Source organism: Halichoerus grypus, chromosome 1, assembly GCF_964656455.1.
Source record: "Halichoerus grypus chromosome 1, mHalGry1.hap1.1, whole genome shotgun sequence".
Lineage (NCBI taxonomy): Eukaryota > Metazoa > Chordata > Mammalia > Carnivora > Phocidae > Halichoerus > Halichoerus grypus.
This window is the reverse complement of record NC_135712.1, coordinates 28,443,017-28,466,273: the sequence shown is the minus strand read 5'-3', so window position 1 is coordinate 28,466,273 and position 23,257 is coordinate 28,443,017. Positions and strand designations below refer to the sequence as shown.

The window sequence follows — 23,257 nt, the reverse complement described above, 5'->3', positions numbered from 1 at the left end:
CATTGTGCAAATACTCCTTTTACAGGAAAAAACTGAAACTGTGATTAATTCATTTTGAGGATGTTTCTTACTATATCCTATTTGGGAGGGTTTCATATGTTTTCTAGTACTTTTTCTTGGTGTTCTTCCCCTTCTTCTATCCTCCCTCCTTCCCTTAATTTGTTTCTTTTCTAGTGTATACATCCACCACTCTGTTGTAGATTACTATAAATTCATAAATTCAAGAATCAAAAAAAAGTATCTAAGAAAGTATGCTTTTCAAAAACCAGTTACCATCCCTTAAAGATTTCCTATCTCTCAAATTCTGGAGAGATCCCTGAAGAGAGAAAACCCTTTTTTATCTTGAACTTCTAATTCTCAAATTTTGATTATGTTCTGTCACATGTCAGCTCTCTTATCTACATTATGTCATTAAATCAACACAATTATAAGAGTATTCTCATTTTAAGACTGCATATAAACATAATTTCCTAACTACTGCAATGCTAAATTATCATCTGACTTTTAAAAATGCAGTAACATATTTAAGATGTTCACATGTTATATATACAGTATGGGCAAATTCAACAATTAAAAGCACACAACTACAAAGAGAAGCTAGTGTAGCCACTATGTGATTTCAGCTTTCCTCTTATCTATCTAAAGCTAATCACCTGACTTTTCACCTAGTATCCTCACATAGCTGGTACAGATAAAATAAAGCACCCCAATAACAACAAAAGCTCCTAACTCCTTAGTTCCTGATTTGTCCTCAATTCATTAGCAAATTACAGATTTGAAAATAAGTAGCCCTGACTGTCATTTAACAGGTGACTGAAAAAAGACTCTCTTAATTAGAAGTCCAAGGGCAAGAGACTCCATTCCACTGAAGCTCTGAAGCAACACCAACATCAGGTCAGTAAGAGTTGTCCTGGTCCTAGTGGTATCTTAAGCTGATGACTCAAGTTCCCAGCAGACTTCTAGTTTAATATTTCTTGAAACACTAGGCTTAGTCACAGAGTGACCTGGAATTTAAGGCAAACAAGGGTCTCTTCCTTTCATCCTTAAAGACATTTTTGCTAAATGACACAAAGTTAAAGAGGCAAGATGGGTTTTAATTTAGAATTTTTATTCCCTGAGGTATACCAAGTCAAAAAATTTCCTGGGAAGAGTGAAGCATGCTAGCTTTGAATTTCAAACACAACTGTTAACCCTGTCAGAGAAGCAATTCTATTTCCAAATTTCTTAACAAAATGCCCCCCCATCCTCTTTATTAAAAGAGGAAGGAAAGATGGAAGGAAGGGAGAGAAAGAAAGGTGGGGAGGGGAGGAGAGAGGGAGAGAGGAAGGGAGGGAGGGAAGGAGGGAGGGAGGGAGGGAGGGAGGAAGGATGGAAGGGAGGGAGGGAGGAAGGATGGATGGATGCATGGATGCATGGATGTCACAAGCATCCTCCTAGCCAAAGTTTCAACATATCCTGGAGTTATCCTTGAATTTATTTCAACCAAAAAACAAACCAGATGAATTATTCAAATCAGGTAATTATCCATAACATTATCTTCAAGAACAATCTATCTTAAAATCTGCTAAAGACATTAAGAAAAAGATCTTACTACTACTTAGTAAATACAGTGTAGTAGTCCTTTTTTTCATAACTGCATTTTTGAGTTGCCAGTCTCCTAATAAATTCTTTAATTCTACTTCTCATTATATTGCTCCTAGAGTTCTAGGCCAAATGTTATCCCTAGCATGGTTTAAGGTATTAATTTTAACAAAATGCTAATACAGTGGTAAAATGTATCATGTTTCACTCTTTCTTGTTCTTCTCAATGTTCTATGAACTTAAAAATAAATTACCTTGTTTCAGGTGTATTGATACCCTAAAATATCACAAGGTTTGTAATGCTTTATTTGTAATATTTGCAAGATAGTGCAGGAATCCATTTGAATTTCAAGGTTCATAATGCAGAGTATGTACTATTACAATGACAACAGTTAGTATAACATTATCTCAATAGCTGTATTTATTATGAAAAATTAAAACTGCCCTTCATAACTGTAGTAAAGTGAAAGGAAAGGTCTGTTCTAAATGACCTCTAATTTTCAGAATCCTAACTATTCAATATCCATCAAATTGAACATTAAATTTCAAGGAACAAAAAAACAGATGGGCATTTATACCATAGTTTGTGAAGAAACCCTGATAAGACTTCAGATGTCTCTTATTTGCAATTTTCCCCTGCCCTTGATAATGTACTTAAAGGAAACATTCTTCCTGTAATTATTTACATCAAGTTATCTTTATCAGCAATCCTATAAAAGAGGTCTCTAGTTCACCACCCAAACCTCAGCACTGTTTTCCATGTTCAGTAAGACCCTTAGAAAACACAAGATCTTAAAAGAATTAAGAAAAGGTGATCTAATATGAATTCATTTTCTTCCAAACTATAACTCCTGGTTCTATCCTGGTACCCAGTTTTGATCTTCTACCTTAGATAGATTTAAGAGATATTCAAAAGCAAAGTGTGCACAGGCACAGAAAGGGGAATTTGTCATTTTCCCCCTCCAAACATCCACTATTTATATAATATTGCTGCCCTCATAGGAGGGAATCCATTACCATCAGCAATTCATGTCCCTGCTTCAGCATCAGATGCAAACAGGATACGGAAACAAGATCTCTCTCCTCCATTTACTTTTTGTTCATTCCAACCTCTGGACATAATCCTCAGTTCCATTCCACTGGCCTGCTTCATCATCTGACACTCCTGATTTTTACCTTCTCAAGTCTTAGTGATCATCCTGAGGTTATATATTCTACAGAATGAGTTTGCTCATTATCCCCAGACAGCAACTTAAGGAAATGCATCTTGAACAATTCAATTCTCAGATTCACGCGTATTATCCTGAAGTCCCTCCCCCTGCCCTATTCTGTTGAGAATGTTTGACTTTTCAATAGTAATCAATGTGCTTTTTGGTAATCAATACACTTTTCATTAAAAATATTTCCTCAGTTGGAAGACATGGGTACAGGGGCTTTGTTAAAAGAGCAAATGCTTCTTTCCCCAGTCTTCCCCCACAAAACAGCAAATCAGTATTAAAACAAAACAAAATGCACTCAGATGGTGTATTAGCCCCATGACGGGGCATATGGAAAAAGCACAGGAGTAAAGGAACTGCACCCCACCACAGCCAAGAAGGGAAACTACAAATGAAGGCAATTTCATGAAAGAACACATCCCAAAATGTAGAAGCTATTTATTTTAGAAAAGGGGGTGAGAGAGGAGAGAGCAATACAGAGGTGTGTAGCACTGACAGATAAACTAGAATTCTTCTCTATTAACCTACACTCTAAAACCTAACTGTATCCGGCAATCTAAAGTTTAAAAAACAAAACCGATCCTATCACGATTTAAGCTGAACAATACTTCCTTGATGAAAATTAGACGTTTTGAACTTATTTTGGCAGAATTATCTTTTAACCTGATACACAAAACTAGTATCGCTTTTCCAAAACAACACTTAAAATATGAGCTTTCAAGTTTCTTACAAACTGCAAGTCTTAAAATTAAAAGTCTCATCCCTTTAACATCATATATCCTAAGCCACTGATTCAAAATTACTTTCTGTATCATTGACGCCTAGTATTGGTTTGCAATGAAACCTGTACAATTAATAATAACCTTCTTCCCTCTCATCTTTCTAGAGAGCCAAGGATGACATATCTTCTTATCTCCCTACTTGTTCCATTAGATTGACGTATTTTGCCTCATCTGTCACCTTCCATAAAACTCTGCTTTCAGATATGAGTTAATTCATTTTTAGTTGTCCTCAATGTTCTAAAATAGTGATGTTTGACAGAATTAATACAGTGCTCTAGTTCTCTCTGTTCAACTGGTACTTAATTAAAGATCTTGGAGGCCATCTTTCTCTCAGGTTACACCATTTAAAGAAGGAACGTTACTTCCTCCAGACAATGTGATAAACCACATGGCACTAAAGCTGCCATCCCCAGGTCTCCCATTTAACAGATTGCTTTACCATGTATAAACTACCAGCAAGACAGATTACCACTTTATTTCACACTGATTTATTTTTCACATCTCTGAACCCTAAGTCTACTTTGCCTACACTCTCTCTTGCCTTTTGAATCTCCAGAATTTCTGGAGTTCTAACACTCCTTTATACTTTTATCATTGCTTCTGTTTGAAACGCACCTCAGAAAGTCCTAATGACGTTTAATCTGTAAGATTTCTTGAATATCTGGTTAACAATGCAGAAAAGTCTTGAAGCAATCAGAGCGCAACCTTGGAGCACAAACTGAAAATTCCCTGTTTTAAATTCTTTTGAATTAATATCTTTTGGAGAACAGCCACTCCACTTGATATGTCATAATTTTCATTTCTAAAGGTAGCATGGATAATTTAAATTGGCACTTTCTATTTATTACACAAATAATTGTTCTCTTGGATGACCTTTTGAAAGCTAGCACTTCTTAATCATTTTCTGGCTATACTGGAGCCACAAGAGACATGTCAATTTAAGCAAACTTCAGGAGCAATAAACTAACAAACAGACTCTAGGTGGTGGTATAGGTTATTTTTTATCATGATGTTTTGCTCTTAAAACTGCAAGAGTCAGAAGAGCCTTTAGCCTCCTTTACAGACACTTCTTTATTACAAACTTACAATCTTTTAGGGTGTTTAAATTAGTAAAATCCAAGTTCTACAGAGTTTTGGAGACAAATTCAAGAAATGGATCTAAGTCAAGTTTTCCTGCAGACATTAAACCAGGGTTTCAATTGCTTCAAAAGCACTGCAGAGACCTCACTTTATGAGTAAAACTAACAATGAGCAGTCCTCTTTTTTTTTTTTTTTTTTTTAATATGTATTTACTCTTAGGGCACTTTCAGGGGTAAGTATGGAAAGAGGCGCTTCCCCACCAGAGTGAATGAAGCGGGCTGGAGGAACAGTCAGTCCCACAGTCTGCAGAGGAGTAGCTGTTCCAATGACTGATTGTTCTTCTTTGTCTCTAGGAACTAATTCCAGACAGAGAAAAGTTACTACTGCTGATGAAGCCTTACTCTCTGAACCAGCTAAACCCACTCGACATTACCAAACCGCCAGGCAAAACCAAAGCAACTTATTTCTAAGTTGAAAAACATTTCAACATACTCCAGGCAGCAACCTACTTAGGTGCCAGGCAATTGAAGCACTATATTTGTTTAGAAGTTCCACTTATTTCAGTGTCTCTTCCACGAAGGTGGCAAACTGGTGGTTAAACAATGAATAATCCACCAGGAAGATGCACCCACTTGCTAAACCTATGGTTCACTAATAAGCAGGTTCAATGTAATTCATAAGTTTAAAGAATGAATTAAACCAAAGCCCTCTGCTTCACAGATCCCACCCTCCCAAATGTAAAGAGTATTCATCGTATATAACCCAACACTATTTTTACTTTGGACACCTAGAGAGGTGTGTAGCACTGACAGATAAACTAGAATTCCCCTTTTTCCTGTTCACTTTTCTTCCTCTAAAGACAGTTTTTCAGCCCCGCACAATCTCACAATTTAATCATTTACATTACCGGAGACAAACTCCAACTTAGTTCCACCGACTGAGTGAAAAGCCCTTGTAGCTAGGAACGTCTTAATTTTTGTCCAAAATAAAATGTCCTATTAAGAAATTTAACGCAAAGTACTTGCCATTCTGTTCTTTTACTATCTTCAGAAACCAATTAAATCACTAATGAGATAGAAGGTAGAACCGCCTGTAATGCTTCAGAGATCAACATGTGTCACAGACTCCCAGCTTGTTTGCCTATGAGACACAGCTGATTCCTTTGTTCCTTCAGCCTGAACACCAACTCTTGGTTAAAAATTTGGAAACAACTTTGGAAAGGATGGGAGGGTTTGTAGACTATTTCCAGGGAAACTGTTCATAAAACAATATTCACTAGTAGTAAGGAGGACACAGATATAAGAGGAGAGAAAAGAAGCCTCCCAGGACCTCCACAGGGCTCACCCCAAATGTGAGCCCCGCTTCTGGCTCAGGAGTAAAGTGATGGTTGAGGCCTCGGGTCCAGAAAGCCTCGCCCTCGGGTCAGTGGGGTGCGGGGGGAGGACAAGGACCGACCGGTCAGGCCTGGGGGTCTGGTGGGGGCCCGGAGAGCCGTCCCCTTTTTCCTGTTCACTTTTCTTGACCCGGAATCCGGCGAGCACTGAGCAGGGACGCGCCGGGCGAGAGGCGGGTAGCAGCGCCCGGCGCCGCCCAGGTCGCCCCGGGCAGCGGGACCGAGAGCGGCGCGGCTAGAAGCGCCCGGCACTCCGAGCCGAGGGAGCAGACGAGCGGGGCGCGACCGGGCCGGGCCAGCCGTGCCCGGTCCGCCTCAGGGGACACACGCCGGCTGCCCCTCGGCCCAGGACTGCCACGGACCGGCCGGTGAGCCCGGAGCCAACTCCACAACTTGCCGGCCCGGCTGCCTGGGCCCCCCGACTTCCCGGGAAGATTCGGACCCGGCAGGAGGGGCGGAATATCCCCGGAAACAATTCCTCCCCGCCGCCGAACCCACCCCGCCGTCCGCGTTCGCTCCCGCCGGCGGCCGCGCGGGCCCCGCCGCCCCGACGCCCCCGCGGCCCTGCCCGCCAACGCCGCCGCCGCCGCGGGCCGCGCTCCCGGGCCATTTCCGGCGGCGCCCGCGGCCGCTCCCGGAGCCCCCGGCCGCGGCCGCCACTCACCCGAGGCCGCCGCGGCTCCGAGCCTCGGGCTCCGTCAGGCTCACTCCACGAAGGCGCCCCGCCGCCGCGTCCTCCCCCGGCGCCCCGGCGAGCTCTTCCCTCAGAGCAGCAGTGCTGCCAGCACAGTGGCGGCCCCGGGGCCACCGGCGGGCGTGCGCTGGCGGGCTGGAGGGCTTGGGGCCGGGTCGTCCCTCCGCCTCGGCCGCCGCCTCCTCCTCCTCCTCCTCCGCCGCCGCCGCCGCCGCCGCCTCCCGAGTTCGGGGCTCTGCTGCAATGTCTGCGAGGCTGACTTTGAGCGCCTCGCTCGCCGCCCGCCCGCAGCCGCGCTCCTCCCTCCGCCGCCGAGTCCGCCGCGGCCCAGTCCCTCCCCTCGCCGCTCCACGCCATTCAGCTCTTCAGCCAAGTTTCTTAACCCTTTTTTTCCCCTCCCTCCCATTGTCACCCGGGCAGGAGGAAGCCGCTCGGGTCCCCGCAGCTCGTGGGAGCTGAGGAGCCCCCCGCCCCGTTTTGTTGTTTTCCTCCTTGCCCGCCCTCCGGATGGCCGGGCGGGGGCTGCAGGGCCCAAAGGCGGCGGGAGGACCGCGTCGCCCGGGAGAGGTGGGTGCTCCACGCGCCCGAGCCGGCCCCCTCGGCTCCCGGCTCTGTCCAGCCGCCCCTGACCGCCGGAGGCGCCTGGACAGCTCCTCCCGGGCCCGGGGGCTTGTTCTCGTTACACAGGCCGAGGGCTCGCGTTTGGGACACAGCCTGGGGGCCGGGACGCCCAGGTCCCGCTTGGGTGCTAGCGCCTTGGCGTCCCCCTCCCATTTCACCCCACGACACGCATGCCCTCGGCTCCTTCTCACCCACCCCCAGCTTCCACCACCTTGTAATCTGTGTGTCCTGCTTTAATCTGGGGGGGCACGGGCACTAACTCCAGGTCACTTTGACCCCACGCCTTAGCACGTAGTAGGCACCCAGGAATAAATGCGGAGTGACTCGGAGAGGAAAACGGGAGGAGACCTGAGGAGTGCCCCGTTCAGCTGCTTGGACCGACGTAGGACCCAGGAGCAGGGTTTATCTTCAGCTGCTTTGTCACTGCGAAGTCTCCGGCGGAGTCTGTCAGCGAATCTACATCATCCCGGGAAGAATTTGACCCTACCAGACAAGGCAAAAAGAACAGGGCTGCCACTTCTTCGGCAGCTCTCCTCGGTTCAGTCTCCGAATAAGAAATAACAATTACATCACGAGGCCGGGGCGGCAGCGCTGTGGAGCCTCTTCGGTTTCCTGCGGCTTAATCTCGCTGAACCCGCCTCTAAACTGGGGGGGATATGGATTGGTGGCGAGAGAGAGTGGAGAGGGGAGAGAGTCCCTTCGAAACCATAATCCACCCCTTGCATTTGCTGTTTTAAAATCTTACCCTCAATGCTCCCCCAAACATCTAACTAGAACTATTAACACCCCTTCAACACCTCCCCAGATGTCAGGTTTCTTTTTGACTCTAGCATCTAGCATTTAGTAACTTGCCATGAAAAAAAAATTACCAGGGGAAATGAGTGCCGTTGCTGAAATTGTTTTTTGCTTGGTAGAGAAACGCCGAAGTACAGCTTAGCCTCACCCTTAACTCAGAAATGGCATGCCTGTGTTAAAACACTTATTACACAAAACAAATGAGTGGATGAGGCACTCCATTCTTATATATAGGTTTTCATATCCTTAAGAATTCTATAACATTTGAAAATAGAGTTGCTAGCGCACTTAAACAAAAACCAAAAAACCACTATCCTAGTCATGAAACAGTATTTATTCTATGCCTGTTATGTAATGACTGTATTGAACATTTAAAATTTCACTTCACCTTTAAAAATATGAAAGTTCTGTAATACCTTCAAATCTTAAAAGTGAAAGCAATGCTTAATATGCTTAATAAATCCACCACCTAGCCCAGTGCTGGGCACATTTAGGAATAGTTTGCTTAATGGTGATGGTGCATTTTAGAACAATTATTTTACATCACCTTAGTGATTCAACTGTGCAATCTGTTGCCATCTCATATTGTTTAAACTTCATATGATGGTTTATTGTGTTTATATACCACAATTTGAAATCTGCTCAAGGCAACTTAGTAAAGTCTGCTGTTCTATAGTATATCATTTATACAGGATTGATGCAAAGCAAACTGTTCCAATTAAGTGATGATCAGCAGAATTGGAATCTGGTCCTTTAAAAGTCAAACTTCTTTAAAAAAAAAAACTTTTAAGTGTTATACAAAGATTTTCTAAAATGAGTTATAATTTTTTTTTTCCTTAAGCGGTTTATTGGACTTCATTTGGCTTTTTCTTGAAAAGTCAGGGTTAGTTTTATTAAAAGTGTTTATTGTGGTAGGTTGTAGTGGATTTAACAAATACATCAAGTTTCTCTTCTATATCAGGCTTCTTCCTAGGTGTTGAGAGATGCTCCCAGGAGCATGTATACATAAGCTATCAATGGCTGCACTGAAGGGCTCTAGGATGCTAGGACTTAGTGGTTATTTCTGCCTTTTGTCGTTTCTCTCTTCCCCTTCACTAACTGACAATCTGTTGTCCTTATTCTCTGTTGCCACAGCATGCCTGCCTCTAGTATTTTCCTCCTCTTCTGATTGGCAGCTTCTAGTCTGGTGCAGACTGGGAATCTAGATGACCTCACTTGTCACAATTCAGTACAGTAAAACTAAATAGATCCTATGTAAGAAACTGAGTGCTCACCAAGGAGTAAGACACATGAACCTCAAGGCATAGACTTCGGGACAGATATCCAGACTACTCAAATGTTGCTTTGAAAAGCATTGTTTTTGCTCCTTAACTGGGTTTTGGATCATTGAGGCTTGTAGGTAAACAGCCTTCAAATAAGTGAGGTTACACAATTGACCCAGCCAGCAGAGTATTGGTCCTGCCCAACAACGCTAGTGTTAAAAAGTCTACAGCCATTTGTTAGATGACTTAACAGAGTTGCTCACCACTTACTAATCTATCTTCTCAACCCCACAAAAGTCCAATCACTGAAATCCTGAGCTCTTTTTGATAGTGCATTAGTGAAAGTAAATTACGTACCTTTTGTGGAATTCATTTTAATTGTGCTAATTCTGGTGGGGCTCTTTGGTTGTTGTTCTTTGTTTTTGAAAAATCAATGCCTAAGTTTCCTAGCTAAGAGAGTCATTGCAGTGATACTGGGCCTATATGTAATATAAGAATGCCTATTCAGTAATTTGTATTTTGAAGACAACTCTCATTTTAACCAATTGTGATGTGAAAAAGATACCCTTCAGTTTATATACTTAAACACAAAAGTATTTTTATAAACCCAGGGTTCCTATGGCATCAGACATTCATAGTTCAGGCTCAATATGATTATCCATCATCACTATTCCCAAAGAAGTAGTTTGGGAAAGGTGTGTTTATGAGGTGCTCCCTGAATCTCTGCTGTTAGTAGCATTTTTCCACACAATTTTGTGACTGTATCCCACTCTAATTGCAAGCACTGCTGGCAGAGGCAGGGTCCGTACCCCTCTGGTTCACATTTTGATCTCTCCACCACCTATCCCTGTGCCCAACAAACAGCATTCAGTCAGTATTGGGCAAGAATCTGTCCTGGCCCTGTGGACAGTGGTTAGCTCTACCTGGGCTACTGGCATGGGATGAGGGAGTTTAGGGAACATTTTACAGAGAAAATAATGCTTCAACAAACTATCAAAAGGTAAGAATTTGCCAGGTAGGCAAAGTAAGAAAGGGATTCTCAGGAAAGGAAAAAGACTGTTTGACAGTAGAGAGGTATAAAGAAAACAAACATTGAGAAGTATTGAATTTACATTATACACTATGAATTAGTGACTAACGAATTATGACAAGCGACAAAAATATTTACTGATGGGATTGCAGTGTAGCTACACTGTTATAGTCCCCTTAGCTTCTAGAGAAAGCACTATCCAATAAAAATATAAAGTGAGACACAAATGTGAGCTACGTATGTACTTTTAAGTTTTCTAGTAGCCACATTTAAAAAATACAAAGAAACAGGTGAAAGTAGTTTTAACAATATACTTAACCCAACATATTAAAATATTATTTCAATGTATGCACAACATAAAAATTATTTATTAGATATTTTTCTTTCTTTTATTCACACTACATTTTCAAAATCCAACGGACATCTCAATTTGAACTAGTCACATTCAAGTGTTCACTAGCCACATGCAGCTAACGGCTGCAGTACTGGACAGCAACAGCTCTAGAGGACACACGAAATATTTAACAATACAGTTAAAAGAAATCTCTTAGGGACGCCTGGGTGGCTCAGATGGTTAAGCGTCTGCCTTCCCCTTCGGCTCGGGTCATGATCTCCAGGTCCTGGGATGGAGCCCTCTGTCTGGCTCCCAGCTCAGCGGGGAGTCTGCTTTTCCCTCTCCCTCTGCCTCTCCCCCTGCTTGTGTTCTCTCTGTCTCTGTCTCTCTCTCTTAGATGAATAAATAAAATCTTAAAAAAAAAAACTCTTAAGATGAAAATCTAAATCTTACTAAATCTAAGATTTTATTTGTGTTGATTACTCATGTTTATACTGTGTTATAAAAACCACTTTCTTGTTTCTAGGCTTTTATGCCAATTAGAAAATCAGCCGAGTTTACATTTTATGTACTGTGTCTTCATTAACCATACAGTAGTTACAACTACTGCTATTTCTATTAACTCTGGTGGTGGACTGTAAACGTAAACTGGCTTTATGGCAGAAATAAAACACTATAAATTTGGGGTTGAATAAGCTTTAAAGAAGTCTTTCCTAGAACACAGAACTACCTCTATGCTCGTTACTGTCAAGCATTTTCCGTAGAAGCCCAGGTTTTGCTTTTCAGTTCTTCCATGCCCTGTTAGTTACTTCTGGACTATAAAATCCAGCCCAGCCTCTGTCTGAGACAGTCACCTGCCCAAAGCGGGTGGTAAGGAAGTGCTGCAGAGCCCTGGGTACTGAGAAAGATCTAAAGGGCTAAGATGAAGATGTTTAGACACCCTTTCTGCAGGTTACTGTGAAGTTTTCCATGAGATTGGAGCCTTTTTACTTTTGGTGGTGCTTGAATGCCAAGGACTGGCAAAACCAGGGCACTCAATTTCTACACTAAAATGAACCCTGAAAAACTGTATCTTAAAAAAAAGTCTGAAAATGATTGTGTACAAGAAGCTGAAAATGTGCAAGGAAAGGACAGATACTTCAGTGAAGTGCAAATGTGGATGAAGCCTTCTCATTCCCAAAACAGGAAAATCTCTGGTAGAGTTAAGGGGTCCAAAAAGCCAAAAAGTCTCAGTGAAGCTAAAGAAAACATGTCAGTTTTGATAATGTGTCAGTTTAGTATGTTTAAATGGTTGAAAGTATTACATGGAATCCTATCCTTTGAAATAGGTTATTTAGAGACACCTGGGTGGCTCAGTTGGTTAAGCATCTGACTCTTGATCTCAGCTCAGGTCTTGATCTCAGGGTCATGAGTTCAAGCCCCATGTTGGCCTCCATGCTGGGTGTGGAGCCTCCTTTAAAAAAAAAAAGGAAATAGGTTATTTAGATCTTATTAAGCAGTCCTGTTGTAAATGAATACAAAATTTCGGGATTTCACAAACATATATCCATATAATAAATCGAGTAAATCATGATCCTATTAATTTTTAGAGATCTTCTTCAGATAACCTTCAACTAAAGCAAAGTACATATCTGTTTTCCCAAATTATTCAGAGTTCTATAGAGAAGAAAGCTATAAAGTTAGAAATGTATGTTTACCATTTATTTGACCCTCAAAAGAAATAGACACAGACTGACATATCTGTTTTAGATTTGTTTAGTTTAAGAAACATGAAGTTCTTATATAGTTCATCTTTTCACAAAACTAAACTAAAATTACTTCCACCCTCAAACATGCACACACACACACACATGCATACACACATGCATATACACACACACACACGTACATATACACCCCTAAGATTTCACAAAATTCAATAAGGTAAGAGTAGTCTTTTCAATAAATGATGCTGGGTCAACTAGATTTTTACAGAAGAGAATGAAATTTGACCCCTTCTTTATACCATATACAAAAATTAACTCAAAATGGATCTTAAACCTAACTGTAAAAACTGAACTATAGAACTCAAAGGAGGAAATATAGTAATAAATCTTCAAGATCTTAGTTAAACAAAGCCTTCTTAGATGTGGTACCAAAAGCATAAGTGACAAAAGAGAAAGTAAGTATATTGGACTTAAATAAAATTAAAATCTTTGGTACTTCAATGGACACACACACACACACACAAAGAAATGACAACTCAGAATGAGAGAAAAAATTTGCAAATCATATATCTGATAAGAGACTCGTGTCTAGAATGTATAATTCTTACCACTTAATAATAAAAAGACTAATACTCAATATTTTAAAATGAGCACAGACTCTGAATAGACATTTCTCCAAAGATATAAATTAAGCACATGGAAAGATGCTCCTTGTCACTAGTCACCAGGGAAATGCAAATCCAAACTACAATGTTTTACCACTTCACACTTGCTAGGAATGTCTATAAACAAACGAAACAAAACAGATAGAAACAAGTGTTGGGGAGGATGTAGAGTAATTGGAACTCTCATACATTGCTGGTGAAAATCAACAGTGTTGTGGCTACTGTGAAAGAGTCTGGCCATTCCTCGAAAGGTTAAATATAGTTACCGTACGACCCATCAATTCCACCCCTAAGTATATACCCTAGAGAAATGAAAACTCTTTCTCCACAGAAAAACTTGTACATATGAATGTTCACACCAGTACGCTTCATGACATCAAAAAAGAGAAACAAACCCTAATATCCATCAACTGATGAATAGATTTGGAAATGTGGTCTATCCTTACAATGAAATACTACTGAGCAATAAAAAGGGAATAAACTGACACATACTACAATATGAATGAACTTGAAAAGATTATGCTGAGTAAAAGAAGTCACAAAAGACCACATATTGTATAATTACATTGTTATGAAATGTCCATAATATGCGCATCTAGAGAGTAGAATAGTGATTACCTAGGGCAGAGGCAGGGTTTGGGAAGAAATGGGGATTAACTGCTAATGGGTATAGGATTTCCTTTTGTAGTGACAAAAGTGTTCTAAAATTGATTGTGGTAATGTTTGCACAACTCTGGATATTCCAAAAACCATTGAATTATGCACTTTAAATGGGCGAGTTGTATGGTATATAAATTATATCTAAATAAAGCTATCATATATTTTAAAAAAATAAACACAAAAGAACCTTTCTATCTTCTCATTTTGAAAATAAAACAAAACTTTGACATCTATCAGAAAACAAAGTCTGTAAATGTTTAAAAAATGTTACAACTCAAAATTATTTTCGCTTGATATGATTTGCCAGAAATCAGCAAAATAATATATATCTCTATAAAACCAAAAAAAACCCATGTTGGAAATTAACTTTGGCTGCTTTACAATACTTAAATGACACAGTACAGAAGGACGGTTTTATCAGGACAGCCCAAGTGTCAATAATTTAGTGTGTACTAAGTGTGTGTGTATATATGTGTCTGTGTGTATGTGTGGTCTTTCAGCAATGCCAATATGGAATTCGGGAGGTTACTTAGGAAGAGAATCCTGGATAAACTGCATATACTGCTCATGTCCCACAAAACTGGCTTATATGATATACATAACTCAGTAATTTATAGCAATAACTATTCCTACAAAGCTAAATGATTACTCCTGTTAAGTAGTTCACTGTATTGTATTTCCCTAACAGTCATATCCAAGAAATATTCTAAGTTTCATCATCTAGTAACTACATTTGGTTGCTAGTAATAGAGGTAAGAACTAACAGCAACTAAACCAAGATAGAAGTTTAATTTTTTTCCAATGTAAAAAAAATCCACAAATGCATTTCTGGGACTGATTTGATGATGCCGTCATCTTTAAGCACCCAGATTGCTTCTATTCTGTCACCTTTAGCTCTTTCTTGGCTTTCACCCTAAAGATTGCCTCATGACGTTAATTGGCTGCTGCAGCTCCAGTCATCAAGTTTGCATTTCCAGCAGAAAGAATGTGGGTGACCCACCACCTTTTTAATGAGTTTTCCCGAAAGGACCATCCAATAACTCCTACTAACATTTCATTGGATGAATCAAGAGGGAATGTGGGGTATATAGTATTTTAGCTAGGAACAATACACAGGTAAAATCAAGGTTTTGTTTCTAAGAAGATGAGACTCAATATTGAGTGGGTGTATTAGTTATCTCATGCTGCGGAACAAACTGCCACAAAAATTAGCTTAAAACAGGAAACACTATTATCTCATAGTTTCTGGTAGGTATAAAATTCAGGAACAGCTTAGCTGGATTATTTTGATACAAGGTCTCTCATGTGGCTGCAATTGGGATATTGGCAGGGTCTGCAATCATCTGAAGGCTTGCCTGGAGCTGGAGTATCCCATTTCAAGAAGCTCCCTCACAAGGCTGTTGGCAGGATACCTCAGTTCCTCACATGGCTGTTGCGGAGACCTTGGGTTCTTGCTACATGAGCTTGAGTATCCTGAAGATGTGGCTGCTAACTACCCCCAGATGGAGCTATCCAAGAGAAAGCGATGATGAAGTCACAAAGTCCTTTGTGACCTGGTTGCCTAATTCACACAGAGTACTTCCACTTTATTCTATTAATTAGAGGTAAGTCACTAAATTAATCTACTCTTAAAAGAAAAATCATCTTGAAGGAAAGGGTATCAAATAATTTGTGGACATAGCTTAAAACCAATACAGCAGGCTATTAGCATTTTCTGTCATGGTCTGCCTCTTTGCTTCTCCAAACCAGCACATACACCTTTGTTTTCATATGTGCAGCAGTCTCACTGTCTCTCCCAGGGATCCAGACACAAGTCTTTTTCTGTGACTTCCTCAAATCTACTGCCTAAGATTTCTGGGTGATATGCAGCCCTTTCCAAGGAGCCCAGACACAACTCCCTGTAGGCTGGCAACCTTTAAAACCTTTAGTTTTAAAGACATGTTTTCAGCTATCAGCACATTTAAGTTTTGTAGAAGGAATGGATTATTGCAATAAACCTGTCCATTTGGAAAAGGTAGAATGAGAAACATTAGTCATTATTCCATAATAATTATCAAAACCTACTAAGCAGGAATAACCAGGACTCCCTGCCCTACACTGCAGGGAGTTCCTTGGTTGGCCAACATGACAGCTCCTGGTTTTTTCTCTTGAATGCTTTCCTTCATGTTTTGTCCTCTGCTGCTCCTGGATCTGCCCCTGGGAGATTCCTTCTTGTCAATTTTCCTCAACAAATACATGTGAGGTGGGCACAGGGGAGGATGCCCTTCTTGGAGACTACATGAACTTTAAAACACTGGGGCATAGAGATTGTTTTAAAGTTTTAACAACCACAGACTATTGTAGACCAAGTTGGGATTTCTTTGGGAAGATAATTCCTTCAAACATTGAACAGACTTGATTTATTTCCAGTCTGTTCTATGTATAAACTGCCATAGTCAAAAGTCTTGCTTAGACATGGTTTTTCAGCCTGTAGATGCTCCTCTTTTATTTACTAGGCTCTGTACTCTGCCCATTCCTTTGGCCCTAAATTAATGGTGGTTACCTTGAGAGCATCTGAAATAATAGGCTTAGTTGGGGAAGCAATACAATTCATCACCTACTGCCAGCAATATCCCTGCTGTTTTACAACAAAGCAAGAGTCTTACCTCTTGCTAAGACTATAGTTTCATGGCCACAGCTTAAAACTTCTTCAAGTTCAGGTACAGAGCAGATGACTTTTTCAACACTACAAGGCCCAAATCATTGGACTCTCCATCAGTGTCGTTTGCACGCAAAGGCAGGGAATACCTCTCTTAGTAAATCTTTCCTTCTTTCTACCTCTGCTTCAAGAAGGTTTGATTCTAGTCTGAGTTCATCTAAGGCATTAGATTTTGCTAAAAATAGCAAAAATTAACCACCACCTACCAACACTATAAATTTGTTTTGCTATTTCTTTTAACATTATAGCCTCAGTCAGCAAATAGCCTGATTTTTAAGGTAAACAAGTGACAGGTTCAGCAAATATTTGGCTACCACATTGAAATTAGACCCTCACCACTCACTATCCAACTGCTTCAACTAAATCAGTGTTATTTGTACTTTGTAGCATCTCATTTCTGGTACCAATTACTACATAGGTCATGGTTCTTGGTTTCAGAAAACAAAATTAACTCTTGCTAGCTTAAGCAGCAAAAGGATTTATTATAATGTAATATAATAGATAATTTTACAAAATTCTGCTGGGACCCAGGAACCAGGCGTGGATCCAGGAACCAGGCTTCGATGATACATAGAAGTGTCCAGCTGCATAATGGGAACAGCCAAGTAGAAACTCCATCCACCATCTGCCACTTAGAACTAATGAAGATACAGACTAAGTATTAGAACCTCCATTGCAGCTCTATAGAAGAACTAAACACTCAGCCACCTTACTTGACAAAACAGCCCTATACATTCTGCTTACCATGTTTATATCTACCTCCCATGTCTTATATAGGTGCATCTGGTTGGCAGAAACCAGGTCACATGCGAAACTCTAGCTTCACCTGAGTCTGAGAAATGTATGTAACATTCAGCTTTCTAGTCTCTAGTAACCAGAAAAGCATGCTAGATAGAAGTTAGAGTGGTATTTAGTGTATCATTCCATAGTATGGCCAAAGGGTTACTTCTGGTAGGGAGCAAGACCCAAACTTTCTGAGGCATACGAAATATTTCAGATTATAAAATAAACCATAATTCATCCAAGGATCATTAAGTTGGGGTACATTTTGCATTAATTATATTTCATTGTATTCTAGCTCTTGAAAGGTTTGTCAACCAATGTTAACCAGTATATTATATCTTGATCTTGATAGGATACAAAAAATATACTTGCACTTGGATAGGGTGTCTTTGGTTTTAAGGAAAAGAAACATACCAATTAACTTGAAAAGAAAGGAAATTCTGAGGAATAAAACACAAGGAATCTAAGAAAATGCTGTCCCACTAGCCCTTCCATAGACCATAGAACTTCATCCTGGTGCTCGACCAATAATGTGTCTTCATTCTCCACTTGTTCAGACTGTCTAATGGTCCAACTCTTCAAAGAGAAAATTGGATTGACTATTGGCCAGACAATGGACTACTTTTATGGGCAAGTGTCCACCCCTGGTCTAATCAGGTGTAGCCATGAGGGGAGGTGAGGGAAAGTTAACTTAATACAAGGGATTGGGGAGCCTGGGTGGCTCAGTTGATTAAGTGTCTGCCTTTGGCTCAGGTCATGATCCCAGGGTCCTGAGATTGAGCCCCACATTGGACTCCCTGCTCAGTGGGGAGCCTGCTTCTCCCTCTCCCTCTGCCCTTCCCCCTGCTTGTTCTTTCTCTCTCTCATAGATAAATAAATAAATAAATAAATAAATAAATAAATAAATAAAATCTTAAAAAAGAAAAATACAAGGGATTGACATTCCCAAGCCTGTGAACAGGGCGAGTAACACTAGAAGGGTAAGATGGGTGCAGTAGATCAATAAACTAATATTTGTAGTACAGTCATTATCTTTTATACCATATAAATTAAGACTTGTAATATTGTAACAGCATCATTAATCTTATTTACAAACTGCCTACAAATTAATGCCTGTGAATCTTATATACAAAATACATTAAACATATTCATGCTTTCACCAATTATGTATTGATTGCCTACTAAGTACCCTGCAGTACACTCTATCAAGTTCTCTTGATACCAAATGAACACACTACGGTTACTTGCTTTGTGGTACCCATTTGAGGAGAGAGCTAATATTTAGTTTGGTATGTTCTTTAATAAAGATGTGATTAAGATGGGTCTTATTGGGGAAGGAGGCTTTGGTTTGTATTTTGGGAGTTCAAGGAAGGGTTTCTTCCTTTGAGGAAGAGATTATTGAACCATATCATAAATGATGAATTTACCAACATGATTTTTTTCTTATGGTCATCATGGATTAGCTTTTATAAAAGCTACTTACTATAACACCCTGTCATCAAAACACGTCTTGCAGATATTACCCTTCCAGCAAGTTTCATTGATTGTCAATGTGTTAACATATAGAATGGTATTTTATCAATTGCAAGCAGATTCAGATTCCTCCCATGGGGTAATATTGGCTTTTCTAATACCCAGATGGCTTGCATGCACATGAGAACTTCAGGTCTTTTTGTAGTAGTGGTTGTTGTTATTTCCCTGATCTCTTCCTCAAACAGTTATGAAATGTGCCAACCTTACTTTTGGTACCAGTACATGCCCCCTTTCCAACTCACTCAGTACAACTTCATAGTAACATAGTAACATTTTCTTTCTAACACACCATCAATTGTTTCATGTACTATTAAGGAAAAAAAATTGCAATCAAATAATGACACAATGCTTTTTCATCACACAGCATTTTAATCTTACACATATTGTAGGGACACTTTTAAACTTATACATAGATTTTTAAAATATTTTATCACTCCTATGTACAAGTTAAAGGACAATATAAGTGAAATACATTCTTTAAGGTATTCCTAAAATGTTTTCACATTGAGTCTGTCTCTCAAGGATCACTTTTTGACTCAATCATTGATGTCTACGTTTCGTATTGTTTTGTTTTGTTTTGTTTTAAACACAACTGGGCCATCAAGAAGCATTTGCTGTGTAGCATTTTTTAAGAATGCTCCATGACTATCTCTGGGATTTTTTTCCCCAAGCTGCTGACCTTCCCTTAGCATGTTTTGCTGCAGATGTGCTGGCATATGACGCCCACGGACAGTGAGTGTAAGACACATCGCCATTTCAGAGATGTTAAAACATCAAACGATGAATCAATGATATATGACATAGAATCAAAGACATACGATATTACTTGATAGCTCCTAAAGTGTTCTTGCATACCTTGTGTCTCTTGAGCATTGTCATAATAATGTAAGTCAGGTAGGCATTGATTCTTATTTTAGAAGCAAATCCTGGATGTCCCCCAAAGCTTATAAGAAGTGGAGTTGGAACTATGTCTGGTAGAACTGGGATATTTTATTCATAACCCAAGTCTCTTTCCACCAATTTATGCTACTTTTCATTATGCCTCTTGGATATTCATAGCCCTACACTGTGATTCTTAACCTCCTACTTATCACTTACCTCGACCATTGTAAAATTTTATCCAACAATTCATAAATTATGATTTTGAAAAATACTGATGTTTCAAGATTTTCTATTTTTTCAAAATCAAATAATGGTTATTTTTCTCAATTTTCGGGGGGGTGGGAGAACCACCTGTCAGATAGTTTTCGAAATCTTTTCGCATTTTGTCTTTAAATCCAGTTTCTGCCACCATTTGACCATACTAGAACCTTATTTCACGTGGTATTGAATTTATACAAAACATAGAGTCGTTTTCATTTTAAGTAACATTTCAGGGTGTTATGAGAAAAGCTTTGCTACAAGTGTTTCATTTCTTGATCAAATACTAAAATCTTTTTTTTTTTTAATTCATTCTCCTAAAAGTCTGCCCTTTTCCAGGGACACAGATGTATCGGTGGCTAAGATACACTAATCCCTGCTAATAAATTGGCTAGTTATTCTATTGGATTCCTTGGAAGAGGTCTTAGAAAATTCTCAAGGAGTGAATTGAAGAGTGGGAATTTGAGATACTCCATAGGCCAATGAAGGAGTTGGTTTTTTGCTAGTCAGGCTTTTTCAAATTTCCTCAGTTACATAACGTGAATGAGACATTCTAATTTTAGGATGGCCCTACCTGTGATCAACACTTTTTTCCAGTCCGTTTTGTGGGGGAGTAGCTCGATCCTTCATCAAAGAACCAAATTTATAGGTTCTTTTTATCCGGGAAATAGCTGATGCACTTAATTAATCTTTCCAGGAAGCTAGGCTGACTCTCACTACTTCAACACATTGTATGTGTAAAGCATATATAATTTAATCCTGTTTGAATGATGTGTGGAAGAGAATTGACATGAAATAGCAAGAAAGCTCTGAAGTGAACTGAGCTATATAATTTGGGCATAAGCATTCTTAACATCACCTTTAAAGGAACTTGAAATGTATTTGATGGTGGAAGAAATTTTGGTATAGGTTTGAAAACAATAAACAGCATCTGCTGGCTTCTCCATTTTGATTAAAACATGCTCAGAGGGAAAATAGTGGTTTGTCTGTTAAGTCAAACACTAATGAAACATTTGCTAAAATAATCTATTTAATTTGGACGACATTTGGCAATAAAGTGCACTCATTGGATCATTTGCCTCTATTTTGATCCTTCAGAGTTAACTGAGCACAGCTAAGTCTAATATGGCAATGGGATCTTTGTTAAAACCTGGGCATATGCATTTCTCATGCTCTATTGTGTTCTACTCTGGTGAAGAGAGATAAGAAGCAGTATTGTGATGGCATTAAGGTTTTTCATTGACATATCTAAATACCATGAGCCTGAACTGTCTCATGTAGTCATATCCTGTTTCTGTATATCTTATGGATCAAAGGCATCATGACTCTAAGGCTCAGGTGAGTAATGAGGATTAGTGATATTAATCAAATCATCACAAAAAGAGTTGGTAATTAGTGTTCAGATACTCTGCATATGCTTTTTGAATTTGCCTATGGTAGTTACAATACTTCTGGTATGTGAAACAAAATAAAACCAGTAGTTAATACTAGGAGAAAATAGTAATACCTTTTATTATCACTATTTACTATTTTTTAAATTTAATTAATTAATTTTTTAAAAGATTTTATTTATTTATTTGAGAGAGAGAGAGAGAGATCACAAGCAAGGGGGGAAGGTAGAGGGAGAAGCAGACTCCACACTGAGCAGGGAGCCCCATGTGGGACTCAATCCCAGGACCCTGAGATCATGACCTGAGCCTAAGGCAGATGCTTAACGGATTGAGCCACCCAGGTGCCCACTATTTAGTATTATTTCATAGAAATTAGACAAATTGTTTTATAATTCAAAGGTTTTTATTTCTAAATTGTTTTACATTTTATGTATGTATGTGCATGTGTGTGTGTACACATATACACACACAGTACTCATCCCTTCCAACACACACACATTATAATGGACTCTGTGTTAACATCTACCACTTGCAGTACATTATTAGGCAAGAAGCTAGTGGACAAAAGCAAAACAAAAACAGCTACCTTTCTGTTTCCTCTGGCACCCTGCAAAACCAGAAGCATCATTCACACATGCATACTTGGAAAAACTGACCTAAATATGCTCTTCCAGAAGATATAAGTGATTAGATCATCGTGTTGAAAGCCTTCATTGGTTTTGGGTTTTTGTACTATTAAAAGAACTGCAAAGTGATGACCTTTTTAGAAGCTTATGCCATTACTGTAGGCTGAGATGGACTTCCTTTTATTTTTTTGTCCATCAAAAGACAGAGTCAGCTCAAATACCACTCTCTTAAAACTTTCCTTTCTTTACCCTGTTTCTTAAACTTCTTTGTTAGGACTTAGTTCATCTGGGCTTGAATATGGTTGAATTTTCAAATGCTCTACCCCCTGTTAGCCTATGAGCTTCTGGAAGGCAGGGGCCCCATCAGATCTGGGAGCGACTGGAGGCCATGTCGGTGGAGGCAACGTTGGAGGTTGTTTACTGGAGAGGACAGGATGTGTGGCAGAGGTGACAGGGCCTGCAACAAAGGAAAAGCTGCCAGCAGGTCTACCAGTGGCAGGAGTTGCAGAAGCAGAGGAGAGGTAACAGAAGCGAAAGCAGAGGAGAAGTCACGTCCATCCATCAGGAGCAGACTCAGATGCTGGAATACATTCCCAGGTGTCCACCCCCATCCTGGTGCCCACCTAGAATTAAATTTTTGATAAGAGCATGTAATTTCAGGACACATTCTCTTTTACTGTGGAGGTGTCACTTAACATCGTTTCTCTGGATGAATCCTTTCTCATCTCTAACACTGGATGTCAGAAACAAGAATTTCCCAAAGATCTTCTTAGTCCAGGGTCAGAGAATGGAGCCGTTAGGTATCAGATGATTAAAATGTCAGAGATGATCCTACACACAAGTTAATTGTTAAGAGACCATTTCTCTTTTCTTGGCCAAGTATTCCCAGGGATTAGCAAAGGGCCAGGCCCATATTTAGACCTCAATAAATATTTGTTAAGTGAATGATTGATGATAAATAATATTTATTTGGGACTTATATTGTCAGACATGCTGCAAAATACTTTATACAAATGTCATTTAATAGCAATTACTATTGTTCCTATTTTATAGAGGAGTAAACTGGAACTTCAAAGATTAAATAATTTGTTCAAAGTTACACAGCTAGTAAATGGTGAAATTGGGATTTGAACCAAAGAAACCTATACCCAGTATATTATACTACCTCCCTATACTGAAAGCACGCAAGAAGGAATGATCAAACATTCTACAGTTGCATGAGAGACAATCATTCTCTAGGTTGATGGTGCTCCAATGGTACAAAAG

General features: G+C 39.9%; 1 protein-coding gene and 1 long non-coding RNA gene across 5 annotated transcripts in view; one reads left to right on the top strand and one right to left on the bottom strand.

The window, feature by feature from the left end:
* The window catches only part of NRIP1 (nuclear receptor interacting protein 1), a 97,505-nt gene extending 89,500 nt beyond the window's left edge, over nt 1-8,005 (bottom strand). For 2 of the 4 annotated variants that reach the window (XM_078057755.1, XM_036092663.2), the window contains exon 1: nt 7,717-8,005. The gene's annotated coding sequence lies outside the window, so the exon portion shown is untranslated. The other 2 variants (XM_078057798.1, XM_036092661.2) reach the window with 2 other exon arrangements.
* Nucleotides 6,707-11,484, top strand: LOC144379416 (uncharacterized). The gene is made up of 2 exons (XR_013442341.1): nt 6,707-7,314; nt 7,657-11,484. It is a non-coding gene; the product is annotated as an uncharacterized LOC144379416 (long non-coding RNA).
* The last annotated feature ends 11,773 nt before the right edge of the window (nt 11,485-23,257 follow it).